The sequence below is a fragment of the Nyctereutes procyonoides genome, unplaced genomic scaffold (assembly GCF_905146905.1).
Source record: "Nyctereutes procyonoides isolate TBG_1078 unplaced genomic scaffold, NYPRO_anot_genome, whole genome shotgun sequence".
Lineage (NCBI taxonomy): Eukaryota > Metazoa > Chordata > Mammalia > Carnivora > Canidae > Nyctereutes > Nyctereutes procyonoides.
In genome coordinates this window covers 27377524-27392746 of record NW_026575142.1, presented here as the reverse complement: position 1 = coordinate 27392746, position 15223 = coordinate 27377524, and the positions used below count along the sequence as shown (strand labels likewise).

At 47.1% G+C, this 15223-nt stretch overlaps 1 protein-coding gene across 3 annotated transcripts in view; it reads right to left on the bottom strand.

Annotated features, from left to right (window-relative positions):
- ACVR1 (activin A receptor type 1) overlaps nucleotides 1-11878 on the bottom strand; it is a 128618-nt gene extending 116740 nt beyond the window's left edge. For 2 of the 3 annotated variants that reach the window (XM_055307640.1, XM_055307641.1), the window contains exon 1: nucleotides 11683-11878. The gene's annotated coding sequence lies outside the window, so the exon portion shown is untranslated. The remainder of the gene's footprint in view (nucleotides 1-11682) is intronic. The other variant, XM_055307638.1, reaches the window with a different exon arrangement.
- Between the last annotated feature and the right edge of the window lie 3345 nt (nucleotides 11879-15223).

Below are 15223 nucleotides of genomic sequence, written 5' to 3'. Positions count from 1 at the left end.
ATTTATATTGGCAGCCCAAAATTTTTAAGTCTTTGAAATAAAAAATCTAAGTATGTTGCTTAATTCTGGGGGAGCCAATTTCTAAAGAAAAAAATGCAGCATGGGAAAAAACATGAATTTTATATTAAATTTTATTTACTTGAGTTTGAATTTTTAAATACATCTAATTTGGTAACTGCCAGGAAACCCAACCATTTTATTAAGCTACACCAGCTAAATACCTCAAAATTTGCAACAATCCCCTAACATATCTTCTTCATATTATAAAAAGTTTGAACGATCAAAAGCAGCCCACTCTGGTAGGCTCCAAAATCATAAATAAAATTTTGCTGTTTCTTAAAAACTGTCTATCATATGCTTATTGCTTTTTTAAAAAGCTATTACAAAAATAAAACTTTTTCCCTAAGTCTAAAAATCCATTGCCTCTATTCTTGATCAATAATAAAAAGCTGACTATACAAGTTTCTTGGTCACTAAATGCCTACTTACCACTCACCATATTTTTTCTAAAGATAATCAGCCATATAAGCTCTGCTTTTAACATAAAGCACAAACCAGACACAGTGCTTTAAAACAATCAAAGTAAAGCTGTGGTTAGCAAGGCTTCCAAAGCCCAGGGTTCTTCAGACTCAAACTTACATAGGAAAAAAAAAAAATCATCAGGTTCCATTTACTGGAAGTACTAAAAAGCAGGCAGACTGAAAGATAATCAACAAATTATTAAACTTCAGAAATAGCTGAGTCTATGCTCTTTCCAAAGATGAGGAAAGTGCCATAAAGAAAAAAGTCAAGAAAGTGACTTTCTTGGGCCACAAAATTGATTTACACCAGAGAACAGATTCCTGCTTGAGTCTCACGCATTGCTTTGTCATTTCCACCACATCACTTTGCTTCATTACAACAACTCAAAAATCGAATTCTTGGTACAACCTATACTATAATTTAAAATGTAAATACCCAGGGCAGCCTGGGTGGCTCAGTGGTTTAGCGCTGCCTTCAGCCCAGGGTGTGATCCTGGAGACCTGGGATCGATTCCCACATCGGGCTCCCTGCATGGCGCCTGCTTCTCCCTCTGCCTGTGTCTCTGCCTCTCTCTTTCTCTCTCATGAATAAGTAAAATCTTAAAAAAAAAAAAGTAAATATCCTTAGATTCAGTAATTCCAGTCCTTGATATTTACAGCCAGCTACAGGAGACAGACAGATCTACATAGTAGCATATGTAAAGAGTCACTGCCACACTGTAACACATAATGTCACCTAAAATAAGTAAAAGACTACTTCCATAAATTATAATACACCTACACGAAGGAATTACCTTTCAAAAGAATAAGAGAATTGCTCATACCGATAGGAAAAGATTTCCAAGAAAAATTCAGTGAAAAAAGTCAGGTAAAGAACCCAAATTGTACGATATACTATATTTATAAGAAAAACACATTAGTATGTGTTTGTAAATATAAAAATGATCCCTGGAAGGATACACAATCAGTTTTAATGATGGTTTTTCTCTAGGAAGGTAAAGAAAAAGCTGGAAGACAAAAGTTACCTTCCCTATACACCCTTCCTATACTTCAAATCTTCTACTGAGCACATGTACCACATATTGTCTCTAAAACATAAACTATTGTAAAAAATAAAAATATCTGGTTATTAAGAAAAAAATTATGGGAATCCACATCAATGTATTCACGTAATGAAATAAAGCTATGAATTAGAAATAAAAACACCGGGATCCCTGGGTGGCGCAGTGGTTTGGCGCCTGCCTTTGGCCCGGGGCGTGATCCTGGAGACCCTGGATCAAATCCCACGTCGGGCTCCCGGTGCATGGAGCCTGCTTCTCCCTCTGCCTGTGTCTCTGCCTCTCTCTCTCTCACTGTGTGCCTATCATAAATAAATAAAAATTTAAAAAAAAAAAAAAAAAAAAAAAAAAAAAAAGAAATAAAAACACCAATTTGGGTTTGTTTTTGTTTAAGTCATGTGGCCCAAAAAGGAGACTGTAATGTCTGAGACAAAAGCATGAAAACGATATAACACTGTAAGTTAACTATACTGGAATTAAAATCAAAAACTTAATTTAAAAAAAAAAAGTATGAGAACAAAAGAAATTCCCTCCTGGAAGATTTTCATGCTCAAAGGCCACATCTGGGAAAGATTCACTCCACCTGTGCCTAGAATGTCCTAAAACAATAAGACCTTCAGGGATCACAAGGGGAACCAAGTGGGAGAAGGAGAACAGCTAGCTGATTAGGTAACAATGTGTTGGAGGGAATCCTAAACAAACAAGCCAAGATAAGAAGAAGAAAAAAAAAACTCATCTGTAATTTAAAAAGGACATTCCATTCTAAACTGGCTAAAAGAATAAATCTGAAAACAAATCATTCGCTCCTGGCACTGTTTTTCCCATCTCACAGGGCTAGAGTAACCACTTTTTCTGTCACCTGTGATGAAGGAAAGAAGGAAAGAAGGAAAGAAAGAAAAGAAAAGAAAAGAAAAGAAAAGAAAAGAAAAGAAAAGAAAAGAAAAGAAAAGAAAAGAAAAAAAGAAAGAAAGAAAAGAAAAGAAGGAAAGGAAGGAAGGAAAGAAAGAAAAGGAAAAGAAAAGAAGAAAAAAAGAAAAGAAAAGAAAAAAGAAAGAAATCGTTAGGGTTCCTTTCACTTAATTTAGGCTCAGTGCAATAGGGCATAAACCTAAATTGCAGGTGTCAGCCATCACAGTATATGTGCCTCTGATTCTATGAGCAGATGTTTATCAGGCCCCACGGTCAAAAGTTGAAGACTGTAACGTATTCCTTTATTAGGATAAACATTTGATTTATTTGCAAGATAAGGCGCTTGACCCAAAAAAGTCAATAAGAGACTTTGAGCTGTTTGTGTAGCTGGTTCATTTTACCATTCAGACCTCAGCCCATTTCTTCCTAGTTCCAAAAGGGACCTTTCTCCCCCAGATCCAAGTGCCCTCGGATGGCATCCTGTGACACAGATCGAATTCCCACAGCTCCAAACCCTTATCTGCTGGGTCCAGGGCCGTGTTTCCAACTCCTCACAAGCCTCCAGGAAGCCCTCTTCTCTGTGCTAACTCCAGAAGCGGAAACCCAATACCATGCCTTGCTCCAGACCAGCTCTTAACCTTTCGTTTTAAGATCAACACCATGCTCTGGGCCAGATGCTTCTGCCTCTCACTCGCTCCTTCCCTTCTTCACAAAAATGATTTGTGCACCTTACAGCTTCTCCGGCCCGAGGCCCAAACCCTGATTCCATCCGCTCGTTTCCCTCAGCTCCTGGGCACCCACCCTCACCCCTCAGGGCGGCGACAGAGAAGCCTACCCACCAGGGCACCCACCGAGAGGCCCACAGGGACAGCGCGACGCCGGCCTCGGGCCTGGGAGGGAGGTCAGGTCCCCGCAGAGGCCTGGGCCCGAGCTGCCAGGCCCGCAGGTTCGCAGAAGAACGTGCAGAGTTGAACGTTTTACTGGAAATACCCCCAAGTTTAAACGACAGCAACTACTTCAACAATGAGAAGGAAAAACTGTCATACGTTCGGGATCACACGGGACAGAACTCTGAGGGGCGCTGGGCCCGGGACCACGGGTTTTCAAAGTCTGCTTTAGAGCAAGTGACTTTGGGGTGGACAGCGTGGGTGCAAGTTCAGGTGTGTGACCTCCAACATCTTCCATCCCCCTCTGAAGTCTCGGTTTCTCCTGCTGTAAAATGGGGGTAGGAGAGTAGGTCGGTCAGCAGGGGTGAGCCTCAGGGGAGAGCACACAGGCCTCCCCACGGCCGCGGGCTCACGGACGCGCTTTTAGAACCAAGTCTAAAATTTTGAGCCCGGCACTCAAAGTAAACCAAAATTTGGCTCTCAGCCTCCGTTTCCACGTTCTTCCACCGCGCAAACCCCACCGTACTCTACACAGTCACACCACGTCACCCGGCTGGTCGCTCCAGGCGCTGCCACATACGCCCAGCAAAACGTGACAGGACAGGCCAGCGTGTGCAACAGAAGGCGCCGCCGCACCGACCGTCCTACCCAGCTCCGCTCCAGAGCCCGAGTCAGCTCGGCCTTCAGCCGGCCCAGGTCCCGCTGCCTCCCCAAGGAGCTGCACCTCAAGGCACACAGCCCAATTCCTGGAGCGACAAATACGTGCAAATGCGTTTATACAACTTGGCCCTTAAACGAAAGCCAGCCACCTCATAGGCACTCGCCCGTTCCCTGCTTGGGCAGGGTGCCTAGTCCACATCTGTACGATGCTCAAAACGGTACCATCAAAGTGGTACCTTTTTCCAAGGCCAGCGTGTCACTTCCGCAAGTGTTATTTGCTCCTTATCCCTCTGTGTCTCCTGACCAAGATACTTGGCCTCCTGCCGTTTATAGTTAGATGTCCGATTCTTCAGTCTTCCTCTTAGTGGCCTCTTACTCCAGTGCAGCCTAAGATCAACTTAATTTTACTGTCCTTTCCATGCCCAGCCCCAAGTCCGGGAGGCCTTGATAAATGCTCAACAAATGAAGGAAGAAGAAAAGGGGAAATGATGGAGGAGCAGCAGCAAGGCAGGAAGGGATTTTAATGATAAGGACAATGACAGCTACGAGGACTGCAGCCACCAATTCAGCTCTTACATCTTTGGATGCAAAGAGCTGGCCCCTACTAGCCTTGTTTTGTGTTTTGGAACAATAACTGTATCGGGTCACCTCGCCTACTTCTTGCCCATTCTCCTTTCGGTGCAGGTGACCTAAAAAGGGACTCCTGCTATCCCCTCATTACTGACAGCCACCATCCCATTTCAAGTATAATCTAAATAAACAGGGATCTAAGTGGCTCCTGCCCCCAGTTTAAATTAATTAGGCCCACCTATGATGCCGATTAGGATCAAGACGATCATGTACTTTTGGAGCTGGTCCAAAGCACATATTAGTCACTTTAATCTGATATACAGAAACAAGCAAAGACCCCCTACACAGGGAAGAAAAAACAATGGGTAGGGGAATGGTGGGAGAGCAGAAGGGCACGGACCATCTGTAGAATAATTGAGACTCAACAAAAAGAAAAACAAAATTCTCATCCAGATTAGCAAATGTCCAATAAACAAATTAAGGCTGATTTCCACAATATCTCGAATAGTTGTGGGTTTTTTTTTTTCCAAACTGCTAGTTAGAACCTATTAGCAAGTTGTGAAATCAATTTAGTAAACAGAAACCAGAATTTAAAAAAAAAAAAAAAGACTAGAAATTAGGAAGCACTGCTATATTGTTTTGTAAAAATTGTAATTCAGCTTTATTTTTAATATGCATGTGTGTATGTGTGTGTACTCAGTCATGATGTAAAATGTATTGCTGCGAGTAAAAAATGTTTTTAAAACACTGAAATAGAACATTTATGTTTATATAATCTCCAGGGACTGAGATTTTCCATTTTTTACTAGGGCCACACTCATAAAGTAAGAGAATATTTGTTCTTGCCACCTGTTGTGCACAACAGTTCAGTTCCTCAAGTTCAAAAACATCTAAAAAAAATATATCACTTGGCACACTTGTCCCTTACCATTTTCCTTATTCTCAAAAGGAAGATAAAGGTCACTCCAGATAACCACCTACACTTTTCCCTCCTACTGGTTGTCCTATGTATATATTTCTATCTTGTGTTAAGTCCCTGACATCAAGTTACGAGTCCAAAAGCTTCAGCTTCCTTAGTGGTACTCACTTATAAGTGAGTATTAAAGTATAAGTATTAACCTATAACTTAAGGAGAGTGATCCATCAGGCACATTATGTTTTCCCGAAGAGTACCCCACCACTCACCAGTAGCTACAATAGAGGAAGTTGGCTTAAAATATCTCAACTCATAAAAAAAAAGAAAAAAAAAAGAAAAAAAAATATCTCAACTCATCCCCTCTACACCAGAATGCCTTTTCTCAAGTTCTTTTTATTGCACATCTTTCTCAGTATCCAGTCTCTTCAAATTCCAAGTACCATCCCACCTCTAATATCCAGCTTTGTCTCAGACCACTCCTATGTTCCTTTATCTCCTCTGTACATTTCCCATCAAACTCAAGTTATTTTTAGAAGTTCAATCAATAATTCTTCCATGATTGCTTTAAAAAGAAAAAAGAAAAACTGGAGCAATCTTGTTTTCTCTGTGTTATAATTTTTTTTAAGTAAGCTCTACATCCAATGTAGAACTTGAACTCATGACCCCAGGGATCAAGAGCAGCATGCTCTACCAATTCAGCTAGCCAGGCACCCCAGAGCGATCTTATTTTCAATGTCGTCCATGCTGCGTGGAGGCTAGCGAGGACCCATCCTAGCTTTCACAGACGAGCAAGGCACCCAGCTATCAAGCATTCAAGCAGAAAAGGTCGACATGGCATGCCCACTCAAATCGGCCCTTAAAAACCTACCAAAAGAGAAGTTCACTCTGGAATCTCTCCATTTTCCAAAAAGGTCATCCATATTCCACCTCCACGGGAGTGTTGCCTACCATACTGTTTTCACTGTCAACTGTTTGTGAACATATGCAACAGGACAAAGTCAGTGTGAAGGAGTCAACTCACCAACTGAGTCCCAGCCATGCACTCAGTATCACAGGATTCCATGCTCTGTAGGATATTAAATATGAGTTGAGATATTCCTCCCCAAAAAAGGTTTTGCCCTTAGACCCAAAAACAATAGGAAGCATAAGTTTAAAAGAATCCAATAAATGCTTGTTGAATCCACTATGTTACAACACCAAGCTCTTATGTCTTTCATCCCTTCTTCCCAAACTTATGCTTAAGGACTTCTGTGTCTGGTATCCTCTGCTTTCAGGCTGCCTCCCTGACTCCCTAGAGTACTGAGCTTGTCTGCCTCTCTAATACGCAATCATACAGTCATTCTCTCGACAATTAAAAAACCACCTACTGACTGTGTAGTCGGGGCCAGGCACTGGGTTAGGTGCAAAACACAGACCAAAGAATAAGACACAGTCCTTGCCCTCAAAGAGCCCAGTGAGAGAATTCTGAAAGGTCTGAAGTTGGTCAAGGAGAATGAATGGAGTCAAACAAATAGACGAAGGGGTGAATAACTTGAAGTCTCTGCCCTCAAAAAAATCAATCAGTACAGAATGAGTAGTAAAGATGATAAAATGCTAGGAAAATGCCAAAAGGCAAAATCCAGGACACATTCCTGCTCCGAGATTACCCTGAGCCCTGAGGATTTGGCCATCCCCAAAAGTGGGGGGAAGGGCAACGCAAAAAGACGGACTCCAAGGCTTGGCCTCCAAGATGAGAAAGTGCTGAACCTACGAGGACACCTGAGAGAAGAACCATGAGGATACCTATGCTGAAGGGGACCCCCTGAGCTGGCCCCATTGTCCAAAGACCAAACCCCACCTACGGCATGAACCTCCACAAAATCTGGAAAAACTAAAATTAAGAGTCACTTTCCTGATCACAGAAATAAAGGCCAAGTACCCAGAGCAAACAATGAAGCAACCCGAATGGGCAAAGTGGAATGTTGGTCAGAGACTGAAACCCAAACACAAACAAATGAGTAGTGGTGGCTCTGGAAAACAAACTCTCATGGATCACAGAAGAGTCTTTAGACATATAAACAAGCTCAGATTTCCCTAAATGCATATGAGAGCACAGGAACATTATTCAACTGGGCAGTTGGTCTGAATATTGGGGACAGGGAAGTATCTGTTTCAACTTCAAAAAAAAAAAGCTGCTGGGGGTCGTTAATTTGGGGAGCGTGAATGCAAACAGAACCACCTCCCATCTGAACCAAAGGCCACGGTTTGCCAACCACACCAAATTCGGGAAGCTCTTTCAAAAGGAGTCTTTGATTTGAATGCCCTTCCCAACAGACAAATCCTGCTTAAACTAGCAGGGCAAGCAAGAGCAGTCTAGGGCCAACCAACTGCTAAAAGAGAAGAGGTAAAAACCTTCCACTTGGTTCTTCGGAGAGCTGCAACTGGCCACAGAAAGAAACACAAAGTTCTCACTCCCGGAGATCAAAGAGGGCATTTTGTACCAGGAAACCGAATTCAAATTCTCATTTCCAGGAATAAAGCCACAGTGCCCAATATTTGCTTGGGAAAGTAAAACAGGAGACCATGTGGACTCCAACTAAAATCTCTGATGGCTTCACTTCTCAGCCTCGCCAGTTTAACGCTGTTAACATCTTACCCAGGCTTTGCTTTAACTTAAATCCCAGCTTCCCAGCCTGAATGGTCACACGTACCCACTGGGTAAAAATGAAAGCACTGTAACACTTCATGACAGCATTTTTTGACCCATCCTGAGTACTAGAGGAGGTGAGGCTGACAAGTGCCAGCTTCCGCTCAGCCCTAGCCTCCCCTAACCACAGTCAGGAGAAACCACTGCAGCCCGCGCTCTGATGTTGGTCACAGTATTGAAACGAGAGTGGAAGCAGGAGAATACAGAAAAGGGGGACATACCTCAATCTCCTTCAGGTATGACAACAATCAACTTGCTTTAAAATTATCACCTGGGGTCTTATCAATCAGCCAACAGCATTTGTGTGCCTACTTCGCACAGGCACCAAGCTGTCTACAGTCATCATAGTGCAGGGAAATATTCCCCAAGTAGTCATTATGTTAACAGTCATGTGTTTAATTTTATCTTTTTACCAAAAAATATGTATCACGTATGTAGGTTAGAAAGTCTAAAAATAAAATCAGCACCCTTGAACCCACCACCCAACCCAAAACCCCAGAAGGTCACCAATGCTCTATCATCTACCTACCTCTTCCTCCCTGAACCTCCCCGGGTCCCTGCAAAATACACACACACACACACACACACACACACACACAACCAGTTAATCATTTAATCATTGTCCTGAATCTGGGGTTTTATTCTGAGTACAAATGCATCTTTATGATTACATCAAGGGAGTTGGCTTTCCAAATATGGCAATGATATATTAGTTCTTCTTAAAAGATGACATCTTTTAAGTTTTTCTAAGGGCAATCACCACTTTAAAGAAAAATACTAAATAATTAATAGACTGAAACTTAGCCATAACAAACTCATGAAGACAGTGTATGAGTGAATGAAATTTGTCAAACGCTGGCCAAAAGGGGCTGAGGACACGCGTTCCAGAGTCCCACAAACTCCTGGTTCAAATCCTGACTCCACTGCGGACTAGCTCTACAACTAGGGCAACTACTCAATTTCAGGAAGCCTCAATTCCTCATCATAAGAGTGAAATAATAATAAAACATATGGTTGCTGTGAAAATGTAATGAAAAATGCATGTGAAGAGCTGAGCACTGTGCCTAGCACATATCCAGTGCTCCCCAACATATCTGTCACCAAATTCATTCAAACATATTAAAGGGTTTTTGCTACCATTAACAGTGTACTTCTCCCCAGTGTCTAACAAGTTGTGCATTAGACCCCTTCACATAAAGATAAATCAAGATGCAGAGATCCAACAGCAGAACAAGCATAGAGGACTGTTCCCAGTCCCAGCTCCTCTTTGTCTAAAGTACTTTTTGCGCACACGCACACACACACATACACACACACATTGATTCAATCTTCACCTCATGACCTTGAATAACAGGATCATTTTTCAAGCGCATCTCTGCCCTGTCCCTTCCTCCCCCATAAGGCTGGACTACTTGATCCAACAACCCTACCTAGAAGTCTATCATGATCCTCACAGTATTGGTTCAGTGCAATCTAAGGTAAGTCATAGTCTCCACTGCTTCAATCACTGTGAGCAGTTTGATGGACAGAGGCAGAAAATTTGGTAAATCACTACTGTGAAAAAAAAACCTTACAATGCTATTAATGGCATTAAGTTCCCCACTTCTGAAATTAATTACATTCCTGAAGAAGGCAAACTCCTCCATCTCAAAGCAGCACCCTTAATATTCTTTTAAATTACTCAGAGATAACAAGAAATTCACTCGGATTCAAATGATCACTCTCTTCCAAGGTACAAAAGTTGTAAAACCACTACCTAAATCGAGTTTTACTTAAAACCCGCTCTCTCCATTTCAAGAAAAATTCACCCAAACTCCAGAAAAGGAGGGTATGAACCCAATCTAGCCCCCCTCCCAGCTCTTGAGTTTTGCCATTTATCCAGAATTTACTGCAACATCATTCACCACCTTCTGAGTGTCTGCGTGCATGTGGGGTGAAGCAGAAATGCTATTAACCCACCACACAATTCCATCGATTTAAGACCCACACATTGCAGCTTCAAAAGACTTCCTTTTTGGTTCTTGTTTTGTGTGTTTAGTTCCAGGCCAGAAAACAGAAACGACTGCATCACAAAACAAAGTGATTAGGTCTTAGGAGCCAGGTGATCCAAGTCCCGTCCAGGCCTAGGACAACCTCTTGACCCCTCTTGTCCCCACCAGCGAAACAGGGGAGGCCCCTATTTCATACCAAAGCATACTGTAAAGCTGGATGGCGAGGCCAGTGTCTGAGGTCAGCACAAGTCTAGTGTCTGCTGGCTGCCCAAGCCCGGGCCCCCAGCCAGCCACCCACCTCCAGAGACAAGTGCCAAGACATACTATAGTGTTTCCATTTAAGGCCTGCCACTTGGATCAGCCCATCTCTGAAATTTCTTAACACCACCTTTCCAGGAAGAATTTTTTTGGGGGAAAAGGGAGGTGGTGTCTATTTTTTGCCACCGCCTTCCCTTGGGCTGTCAGAGCAGTCTGCATCTCTGGGACAGGATTCTTTAAAACCACTGGGTTATATCTAAGTCTCAATTAGACGGCCTCTTCTCAAAAACAATACAAACTGTGCATGAGGCCAGTCCTCTTTCCCATCACCTAATTCCCATCACTCCTAGTCTCCTCTCTCTCCATCTCTCTGAAACAGACACACACACACACACACACACACACACAAGAAAGCCCAACAAAACGGACAAATCCACTGATCACTTTGCTACCTCCTTCCAAAAGCCAAATTAAGCACAACTTTTTAACCATGACTTTTCTCCTGCAGTGTTTTTTCCTCCCTCGGTAGCTTCCTCTGCAGCTTCTCTCCCAGGCAGGGAGCGCTGAAAACTCCGGGGGAAAGGGGCTGTGGGCGCGGGGGGAGGGGAGCCACGTCTGGCGCGGGCCGGACAGACCGACGGCGCCTAGAGCCCGGGGCGAGCGGAGCGCCCGGCGGCCCCGGCCCCGGCCCCGGCCCCGGCCCCCGCCCCGGCCCCTGCGCGGCGCGCCCCGCCCGGCCTGCAGCCTCGCCGCCGGGTGACGGCGGGGAGGGAAGGGCTTTAAACTTGGCAAAGTCTCGTGCAACATCTGTAACCACATTTGCCTGCTGGGGATCGGGAGACGAATCCCACATTCCTGGCTTTGAAGCTTTTTGAAACTGCAGCTCGGAAGCCCGGGGGGCGGGCGGGAGTTAAGCGGAGTTTATTGGCTGCGTCTCCGGCAGAAAATTCCTCCTGGGAGCGCCCGGCGTTTGGCGGCGGGGCGGACGCGGCTGTCCCTGCGCCGGGCCCGGCTCGGCCGGGAGGGGAGACGCGGCCCCGACGGAGCGGCCCCGACGGCGCGGCCCCGCGGCCCAGCCCCGGGCAGGACGGCCGGGCTCCACAGCGCTGGCCCGCCGGCGGGGAGGCTGCGGGAGGAGGCACCGGAGGCGACCGGGAGGCGACCGGGAGGCCCCCGCCCCCCCGCCCCCGCCCCCGCCCCCGCCCGGCCCCGCCGCCCGCCCTCACCTCTGGTCCCGCCGCGGCCGGGCTGAGCCGGGAGGCGGAGAGCGAGCCAGCCGGGCGCTGCGGGTCGGCGCGGGCGGGCGGGGCGTGCGGGCGGCGGGCGAGCCCGGAACTCGGCGGCGGCGGCGGCGGGGGGGGGGGCGCTGGCTGGGGGCAGCCTGGCGGCGGCGGCGGCGGCCACCGGGGAAGAGCCGGGGAGGGGGGGAGGAGGAGGAGGAGGAGGAGGAGGAGGAGGAAGGGGAGGGGGCGGCGGGATAAACTTCCCGAGGCGCGGGGGCGCGGGCGGGGCGCGGCCGGGGAGCTGGCGGGCGGCGGGCGGCGGGCGGCGGGGAGGCGGGCGGCGGGGAGGCGGCCCCGGAGTAGGAAAGTTCCCGGGCGCGGAGGGGAGGCTGCGGCGGCGGCGGCGGCGGCGGCGGCGGCGGCTGCGAAGAGCAGGAGCCGGAGCGGGAGGAGCGGGAGCGGCGGGAGGAGGAGGAGGAGGAAGTGGCTGCGGAGCGCTCGGCCAATGGGTGTCTGGAGCTGTGATTAACCAGGCAGCAACACATCATTTCCTCCCGGCGCGGATCCAGGAGCCGGGAGGGAGAGGGAGGCGGCGGGGCGGGGCCGGGCCCGCGCCCCCTGCAGGCGCCCGGCCGGGGGCGAGCCCGCCGAGCCCGCCCCGCCGCCCCGCCGAGCCCGCCCCCGCCGCCCCGCCGCCCCCGCCGGGCCGAGGACGCCGCGAGCGCCCGGCGCAGGGTCCTGGGGGGCGGGGCGGCGGCGGCCAGGCCCGAGCGGGGCCGGGCGGAGAGGCGGGCGGGCGGGCGCGCAGGTAGGCGCGGGCGGGGCGGCGGGACGGCTCCCGGGGCGCGGGGGGTGCAGGCGGCGGGGCTCGGCGTGCGCCTCCGAATCCCCCTCCACGTCGCTCACTTCCCCGCGAGGTCCGGGGTTCTGCAGGAGCTTGCCATCTTCGCAGTCGGCCTCCTTAGCAATAAAAATGAGCGGCGGGCGGGCGGGGGAGGGGGCTTCTGCGGCGATCTGGCCCCGTCCTAGGCGCCAGGGCAGCTTACTGCGGAAAGGAAGGAACATTCCCCGCCGCACAGAGGCTGACAACCTCGGTCCTTAGATACGCGAAAACACTCCAGTGTGCTAATATTATCCAGAGCATCAAAAAGGCATGCGGGGATCAAATTTTGCATGGTGCCTGCTGAGTGCAAGGAAAGCACCAAGCCATTTCCTCTGCCCTCTAGAAGCTTATGATGTACAGTCCTATCACAAAGCAGAGTAAGAGCCTGAAACCAATAAATGGGGATACCATAAAGTATTTTTATCTCTACAGGTTCATTCATGCAGCAGGCATTTATTGGGTGACTGCAGTGCTGCAAAAGGTTGCAAAGGAAATGGAAGATCTGGTCCCTGCAGGTCAGAAGTTTACGATCCAATTAGGAACGTAAGGCACATATACATGAGACAGCTAGGGAATAACCCCCAGGTGTTACATAAGCAATAGGACGGAGAAGTCGGGGGGGGGGGGGGGCGTTTTTTCGCAAGGGGACTCCGTACCTGCACGCTTGCTTGCTGAGAATCGGGAGAGGAAACTCCAGGTCAGTCAAGCAAGAATGCCCACGTGTACCCCTGCTCTGTAAAACAGTAGAACGGGGATCTCAGTGTCACTTGGCTGAAGCTCCACCACTTAGAAACTGTATGACCTTGGGCACGTCTCTAACCTCTGAGGAGGGAATAAAGCCTGTCTCCAAGTTCGTCGTGGGGTTCGAACGAGATGACCCTTACGTGAAAGCCCGTCAAGGTGCTGTGTGAATGTTCCTCAGTCCCGTACATTTACAGAGTCCTCATTTTAGCAGCCTCTTCTTGGTAACCTTCCCAGTCCTCCCTAGGCCGTAAGCTCCCTGAGGGCAGGGACCAGGTTGGCTGTGTTCACTGTGTATCATCATGCCCAGCAGACTGGAACACGTGGGTGCCCAATAGACGTTTGCTGAGTAAGTGGATAAATGAACCAATGAATCCTGTTATGCTTTTAACTGTTGTATCTGTACCTTCAGTAGTGGCCTTGTGTGACTTTGTCAGCACAAAACCCTCTAACCCAACCTCCCTGGGACTACCTTGCATTCCAGGAGACTATCTGGGAGGATTCTAGGTAGTTCTTGTGGCCTTGTAATATAAATTGATGATTGCACATGCATGCATGTATGTGTAAAGCAGGAGGATACACATGGATACAGCCTGTCACGCAAGCCCTGTCCACACAAGGATACAGCCCAGATACAGTCCTTTGGCTTGGACACCTTGATCCAGGGTCGTTCAACCGTGGTACTGTTGGCATCTTTGGCTGGATAATTGCTGTGAGATGTGCCCTGTGCAATGTAAGGAGTGTTGCAGCATCCTTGACCTCTGTCCATTAGATGCAGATAGGATGCCTTCTCTCCACAGTTGTGAGGTTTAAAAAAAAAAAATGCCTCCAGAGGTTGCTAAATGTCCTGTGGGGGCAAAATCTCCCCCTGCTGAGAACCAGTGCCTTACCCCACCATCTAGTCCACTGATTTAACTCTGGTGGAGAAATCATACACATAAAGTAACTTGAAAGAAATACATCTTCTGTTATTCCAAGATTCTTAGATCTCTTCCATCATATGTTTCCAGGAGCACGACTCTTGTTAATTAATTGCCTGCTGCATTGTGAATTGGCATCTCTTCTGTTTTCTGCGTATCCTCCTCCTTTACACCCAGATCAACATGTTCATTTCTAAAAGTCAACAGCTTTCAACAACTATTAGGAAACAGAGTCTTGAGCAACCTAAGGGTCCTGTATAATATTTTCCTATAAAATTTGGAGAATTCATTCCATAAAATTTTGCAGAAAGCTTCCCACTTGTAATTAAGCTCTTAGGCCTACCACCGCCTCTCTGCACTCAAATTGTAAGTAATACAGAATATAAATTGTGATTTTTAGAAATTATTGCATTTAAAATATTTAAGGAGCTACTTTGAGTGATTTTCTTTCATCTTGAAGCCATTTCTTTCTGGTTTTAGAAAGAGTTTCCCTTTCCTAGCAGTATAGAGAACATGGCTTATTAAAACCTATAAAGCAAAAATCAGCTTAGTTATACGTATCAACTTCCAGAAGCAAGTTCTAGAAGAATATTAGGATGTTTTAGAGCTGGTGTTGATGAGAATCCTGACGGTTGATGTGCTGCAGTTCAATTGTTTAAGGTTTCTTTTTAAAATTTTTTTTATTAATTTTTATTTATTTATGATAGTCACACAGAGAGAGAGAGAGGCAGAGACACAGGCAGAGGGAGAAGCAGGCTCCATGCACCGGGAGCCCGGAGCCCGACGTGGGATTCGATCCCGGGTCTCCAGGATCACGCCCTGGGCCAAAGGCAGGCGCCAAACCGCTGCGCCACCCAGGGATCCCCTGTTTAAGGTTTCTTGAAGAAAAATAAAGATAAATGGTTGAAGGAATGAACTAATTCTGACAAGTCCGTTCCTTCAGTACAGGCATGTAGAAGCAACCAAAAAAACCCTCCTCCTAGCAGGCAACAAGACTGTG